The following is a 7,778-nucleotide window of genomic DNA, read 5'->3' as shown; positions in this document are numbered from 1 at the left end:
TATAATCTGCTTGATTTAATTTGCGATATGGTGATGAATCTTAAAGGACTTTTATCATTTGACAATAATCTATATACCTTTCTAAATGCATCAAACTTCTCTAAAAGTCTTATTGGCAAGAAGCAAATTCTCAAGAAATTAAGAGAATACAGTCCTATAACAACGCCAACAACACCATTTAAAAAAGAAGAAGAGGAAGATTTTAATTCAATCTTAGAAAATACTAGCACTCCTAGCAGCAGCAATGATTTGATAACACCAACGACGACTGCTAGACAAAAGCGAAGACGTATTGATTCACCCTCCAGTGTGCAAAAGGGGAGTGGATATTACACTACGTGTTTGCTTTCAAAATGAATGAAGTTTTGAAACATGTCTATGAAAATATTAGTGAAGTGGGAAGTCTAAGTTCCCCCACAATGTTTCTAAAGTTGCCTCTGACATAGGTGGCAGCACATTAAAAAACGCAAAAGATTATCTAGAAAATGAACCGAGTTACACACTGCATCGGATTCGCAGGCTTCTTGGCAAACAATATCGACAAACTAAAGCCTTTTTCCCTCTGCATATAATGCAAACTGATCTTTTAAATTTAGACGCAATTCAACGCTGTCACAATACACCCTACAAATATACTCTAGTGGCAATCAGTGTCTTTAGTCGCTATGCATATGCCATTCTATTGCAATCAAAGAGAGGTGTTGAAGTTGCTCAGGCTTTAGAAATTATTCTTGAACAGGATTGCTATAGAAAAATTCAATCGGATTGTGGTAGCGATTTTGTTAATCCTCATGTGCAAAACGTTCTATTGAAACATAATACAAGCTCTATCATATTCACAGCCCGATAAAGTCTGCATTGGCAGAATGATTTATAAGAACGATTCTTCTATTAATTTTAAGATATTGCACGCTGAAAAATACTGCTGCTTTTATTCATGATTTAGATAAAGTCATGCAAATATATAACCAACGACCACATCGATTGCTGTCCAGTGTTAGCCCTCGGGAAGTTCACTGCAGTTAAAATATATTTGATGCTTTTCTAAAGCAGTATTTCTGTGAAAAAAAATTGTGAAGAAGAAGTTCAATGTTGGCGATACTTTTCGAATTAACAGAACCACCAATATTTTTTATGAAAAGGGGAATTATTTATGGAGCACTGAACTTTTTAAAGTGTCCAAAATCTTAGACACTACACCCACGACATATTGACGGCGAGACACCAAAGATGATGAGATTCTCGGCGGTTTTTATGAATATGAACTGCAAAAAGTTAGAAACACTAGTGAAATTTATCAAATTGAAAAGATATTAAAGAGTCGTACTCGCAGGGGCGAGAGACAGTTGCTTGTTCGCTAACTAGGATACAACTCTGATTTTGATTTGCAGTTGAAGACATTAACAATGCCCAATGATTTCTATGCGACATTCATGTCCAATGTTTCCGATCCTCTCTACAATGATTTGAGTAGAACAAGTAATTTTTGGACGAAACTCTCCCCCACCATCAAATACGGCGCGTATGAAGTGGCTCTTGTCGATTGTATTCTCAAAAATACACATGACATCCTGAGAAAACATAGCAAACATGATATAAAAATTATACCCTGTGATTGGCCCCCCCCAGGTGATTAAGAACAAATTTAAAAGATCAATTGGTTGAATTATCCATATATTGAATTACCTTACGAAGAACTCACCTGTATGAATGATTTATGTCGTTCTATCAATAAAAAAATTTTCGCCCGTAACAAATGAGCTTTCATTTCAATTATTCAAAGGAAGAGGGCAAGATCTATATTAATTCACCCATTGCCGATGAAAAGGTTTTTTTCAATGATAATCTTAAGGATGTTCTTGACTTTAAGCTCAATATAATCAATTATAAAAGTGCTGGAAACACAAATTTTATTTTTGCTGACTACCTACCTGCCTTCTCCACGGACACATGTATATTTCTCTACGTTTCATTTATTGAAACACCCAGAGTTGGCAATAGCAATGTCCCCCTCCTGCGAGTTCTTGAACGAAAAACCAATCAAGAACATATTCACCATTACAATATACAGCATCTTCAGCATATCCCTGTAAACACTTTCTATTTGGAACTCTGTCAGTTAACACTAAGAACTGAATTAGATGATCCCCTAGCAATACCCAAAGGTTTGACTGTGATTACATGGCATTTTCGACCCATTCAACAACAATCTGTATAATAGAAAAGTGGTATTCATTTGTCCTGATATTGACTGCTATGTTAATACTCTTGGCCCAAGACAACTGGGTAATGGAATGGACTATTAAAATGGTCACTCATCAATGTCCGGCTTTGGTCTTGGCAGTTGGTTTGCTAAGCTGTTTCGCTCTGCACTACCTCCAGCTAGAAAATATATTGTCCCGGCTGCGACAGATTTTACATCCTCTACACTATACGATTGGGGCTCTGGCAAGGATTTTAAAAAAAGTACCTCGGAAAATCTTAGGTCCAGTGCGCGAACCCTTGGCGAACAATTCAAATCTCATTAAAATGGAAAAGGCTTAAAAAGGTTGAGAAACAGTGCACCACTCATCAGTCTCTACTCAGGTCAGAAACAAAAGACATCACCCCTGTCAAAGAAAAGAAGGAAAAAGACGACACATAGAGTAAACAGTAGAAGAAGAAGCCCCAGGAAGAGAATTGTTAGATCGAAACTGGATTTCTTTTCATAGATGGCATATCTACCGCATAAGGATATCCAAACTTTAATCACTTCAAATTTAAATCTATTCGATGCAGAAAATGTTGATGTGAGTGTAGAACATGGATACTATGAACAATTTTATCCACAGCAACCCCTCTCCGATAATATCCACTTTCAAATTTATTCCAATGAAGACTACTTTATGGACATGTCTTCGACATTTATAGATTTACGAATGAAAGTCCGGAAATCCGACAATACATTGCCAATTCTTGCCGACGGAATATCCTATGAAAATTGTATATTACACAATTTATTTCGTCAAATTAGTGTCTACATAAATGGCAATCTTGTGAGCACAAGCAACAATCTCTCGAATTATACAAGCTATATGCAATTGATGCTGATGACACCCAGGTTATACAAGGAATTTGGAGGCACCTCCAATGGATATGAATATATTACTAATACTGATAGTACAGATGCACTTAAAAGTGCTACAACTAGTGAATTACATCTGGTTGGAAAAATTTATCATGAAATATTTAATATACCCCAATGGCAACCACAAAATATTAAAGTGGATGTAAAATCAACGCTTGCTCCATCTAATTTCATTTCACGAAAGGAACTTCCTGCCAATCCTGATGTAACTCTCTCCCTCACCTCGGCAATACTACATGTACGAAAGCAGCAGGTTATGAGTTCTGTTGCTTTGGCAGTGGAAAAACTGAGAGTCAGTGGAAATAATACTACACTACTTGTTCCTCATACAATCACCAATAAACGTCATATTGCCACAGGCTCACGCACCTTCACCGACTCATCCTTTATCAATGGCGAAATTTCGTCAAAATTAGCATTGGCATTTGTAAAAAGTCCTAGTGCAATAGGATCGTGGACTGGATGCTCACATAAATTTGAGATGTTTGGGCTTTCATCTCTTGTCTGCAAAGTAGATGGAATCCCACTCTACAATCTATCTTTTGATGAATCCTATAGGACATTGATTGAGTTGACCATGCAAACCCTAGATCGTGATTCACAACTATTTGAAAATGGTATAACCGAAGATATGTTCGTTAAATCACATGGTCTCATTGTATTGGCCCTGTCTGGCACTCAGGATATGAGTATAGTACGAACGGGGAGTGTGCGTTTAGAGTGTACATTTGCGGACCCATTAGTTGAGAGTATTGCACTAATCTCGCTAAATCAATTTGAAACCTATTGGGAAATCACTCCCAAAGGCAGTGTTCTACTAGACCTTGCACCATGAACACCAGTCAAATAATCAATGTATTTAAAATGGACCCCTACATGTCCAAATGCAGATCCTATTGTTTACCCTCGGACTTCCTTGGAAAAATTCAAAGTGCAAACAATACCCTAATCATTGTTAATAGCAGTCCGTCGACTGTAAATACTGGCAATTGGCTGTGCATCTTTCAAACAATGAAGACGACTGAATTTTTTGATTCTCTCGGTCTACCCTTTACATTCTATACTCATCACATCAGCAACTACATTGTGAGATGGGGGAAAACTATTTTACAAAATCGGAAGAGAGTGCAGGATCGGACGACTAAAAGCTGTGGTTTCCATGCGCTACTATACTTCGTGTTCAGATGTCGCAGCTATTCTTACAGGCAGTTTCTCAACATTTATGTAGACAATCCACGCCTGAATAACTTTATGGTGGAAAATATCCTCTCAGACCTGTATGATATTAATTTTAGTGCCCTACGAATAAAGTGATTTAAAAATGTATGTGAATTTGTTTATTAATAAAGAAAAAATATATATACAACAATGTCTTATTCTTCACTTTAGATTTCTTCTTCGGTGTATAGGCAACTGTCATGAACCACTAATACTGGTAGATCATTTGAATTCACTTTATATTGATCTTGATTGACGGCAAAGTCAGGGTCACATTTTCTACAGTATAATGTAAGTTCACTCTTGTCGTATCTTTTTGTATAGTCAATGATACTATTTGCATTCATATTGTGAAATTCACGTCTTTCAATCTGCCTATTTGAAGTAATATCACATACACTGTTTTCAAATGGTGAATCACATTCGGTAACTGCCAAATAAAAATCACTAAGTTTATAGTCATAATAGGCAGTGTCGTCACAATGATGACGTAGAAACCAAATTGTCTGGTTACCCCAACAGTTGAATCGTAGACCTGATTATTCCTCCCAGAATAATTTAAATCCACGACGATACCAATCTCGTAGAAATAAACTAAAATCACGTATGGGGTTCTTTCCAATCATACCCAGGATACCGGGTAATTGGAGCATAGATGTCCTCTAGGGTGAGAGTCACAAATCTATTCAAGACATGAATTACATCCTTTAATATGTACTGCATATCCTCTATGTAATTTACAAGGATTGCATAATTTGCACTTTTCATTATATTCATCAATAATTGTACAGTTCTCACATAATAACCCACTGCCAAGAGTGTACATGCATAGTGAACATGTATAGAATATTTTTGGTTTCCGTTGTCAACTCTCTCACAGCTAAAAAGAAACTGATCCACGTTCGATAAATTCAGAGGGGAATCGGAGAGGAGTAACTCTGTGATGTTACCGCTTTTGAAGGGGGAGCCATCTACATTGAATCTAAGGCAATGTTTTCAAAAGTATATCCACGATATTATTCTGCTTTGTTTCAATAAATATATTAATAAATTGAGTAAAAGCATTTGAGTCACGTCGTAAAAGCTTCGTACAATAGTTCAATGGGGGAGAATCAGTTTTCATTATATTGTCAAGTCTTCTCTGTGAGAATATCTCCCGTTGAAGGGATAGCTCGAGAAAATCATCATCCAAAATTAAATGTTTTTCCATAATCACAAGATTCGACATAATTCTCTCTTTCTCAAATTTATTCATTTTTCACTCCTATCACTCTCACTGCTGACTCTAGACTAACCATGATTCGTTCCACTTTATGATATTAAATAACCTAGCAAAAAGAAAGGAGACATTTTCGATTTCGAAACAATTTTTTTGAGCGTGTATAATTACAACAATAATATATATTACACATATACAATCAGCGATATAACTTATTGTCCTCGATATTCTTCACTGTTGCATTTTAAGCACTTTGAAGTCTTTTCACATGTGCTATTTTAGCTTTTGCAGCGAAGCATAACTGATCCTCCATTTTAAATTTGCTCAAAGATAACACATATCTTGCATATACTTCATCCCATTCAAGACAAAGCCGTGATTCTCTCGTGATTTCCATCGCAATGTTTGGTGCTCTTGTATCATGGCTAATAACTCCACTATCAACTTCTAATAGTGTTAAAATTCCACTCATTATTACAAATATATCTTAAAGAATAAAGTCAAACTGTTCTCACTCCTTGAATTCTATTCTCACACTAATAGCAACTATAGTAAAAATCCTTCCTTACATTCACTGCAATCTTGTTCCGTTCATATTTCCGACTCCCTGATTGACCAAGAAAGAGACACGTGATCCTGTCCTGTTAGACTCCCTCTTATCCAGCAATGTTTTAAACATCTGTCTATATCCAAGAAACATGAAACAAGTTGATCAACAAACAGAACTATGAAACAACATCATATAACCATCAAACAGAACAGAACTATGAAAAAAAACATCAAACACGTTGACCAACAAACAGAACTATGAAACAACATCAAATCATATAATCATCAAACCATATCAAACCATCAACAAACAGAGCTATGAAACAACATTATATAACCATCAAACAGAACAGAACTATGAAAAAAAACGTCAAACACGTTGACCAACAAACAGAACCATGAAACAACATCACACCATAATCATGAATAAATTATGTTCATCTAGGGCTGGCATCCCCCTCCCCACTGGCCGGGGGGCATAAACAGTTTTTATAGAACGTGTTGTCATAGAAACTTCAAAAAGTGCTCATTCGATTAGAAATTGAAATAGCTAGTGCCTTTTTAATAGTCAAAAGTCATTGGAAGGCAACTAACACCCCTTTCACCCCCACCATTTCCCCAAACACATTCAGTCAAAATTTCGAGATAGTTATTTGGTTCCACGCAGCTAAAGTTCAGGAAATTACACGTTTGAGCAGGACACACCCCCCACAGTCTTCAGGGAAAAGGTTATAAGTTATGACCTGGAGGCATACAAGTTTTTATTGAAATCTTTGTTGTAGAAACTTGAAAAATGGCTCATTCGATTGGAAATTCAAAGGTCTAGTGCCCTTTTCAATAGGCGAAAGTGATTGGAGAAAGACTAACGCCCCTCTCACGCCATCCATTTTCCCAGAGACATCCAATCAAAATTTTGAGATAACCATTTTGTTTAACGTAGTTGAAAGTTCCGGAAATTAGGCCTTAAAGGATGAAATCCACCCTGACAGGCCTTAGGGTAAGAGTTGTAATTTATACCCTGGGGGCATATAAGGTGTTTATAGGAAGTGTTGTCGTAGAAACTCAAAAAAAGCTCATTCGATTGGAAATTCTCTTTTAGCGTTAGTGTATCAAAGCTTCCATAGAAAGTAAACAGATTTTTTTGCGAATGGTATCAAGTTTTCGATTTCAGGTCAACTAAAGGAGGTATGAAACTAAATTAAACACTACTATTTGTGTCCAGATTTTTAAGAGGGTCTATGTTGTTAAAAATTGCTAAAAAAATCTCCAGCGTACAAATATATATTTTTTTACTAAAAAAAATATAAATGTTTTTACTTTATAACTTTAATAAATCAAACAATATTAACATTTGAATTACTAAATATCAGTGTATGTATATTAAATTGGCAATGCACATTCATTTGTAATTTTTTCAGTAAAGTGCAAATTACGTTCTGGCCTTAGGAAGGCATAGGGGTTTTGAGCCCAACTGACGTTAATTTCTCCTCGTTTTGAGTTTGACTCGGTTATTTATTGTAATTTCTGTTCGTTTTGGGTTTTGTTTATTTATCAGTAGTAACCTATCATGAGCTCCGAACCCTACATAATTTATGCATGTTTTTATGGTTTTTGTCACTGAGAATGAAAAAACAGGATTTTTCTCACTTTGATGTATTTTCATGG

This window comes from Artemia sp. Qi Xiang Cuo, chromosome 3 (genome assembly GCF_049724085.1).
Source record: "Artemia sp. Qi Xiang Cuo chromosome 3, ASM4972408v1, whole genome shotgun sequence".
Classification (NCBI taxonomy): Eukaryota; Metazoa; Arthropoda; class Branchiopoda; order Anostraca; family Artemiidae; genus Artemia; species Artemia sp. Qi Xiang Cuo.
This window is presented reverse-complemented; position numbering follows the sequence as displayed.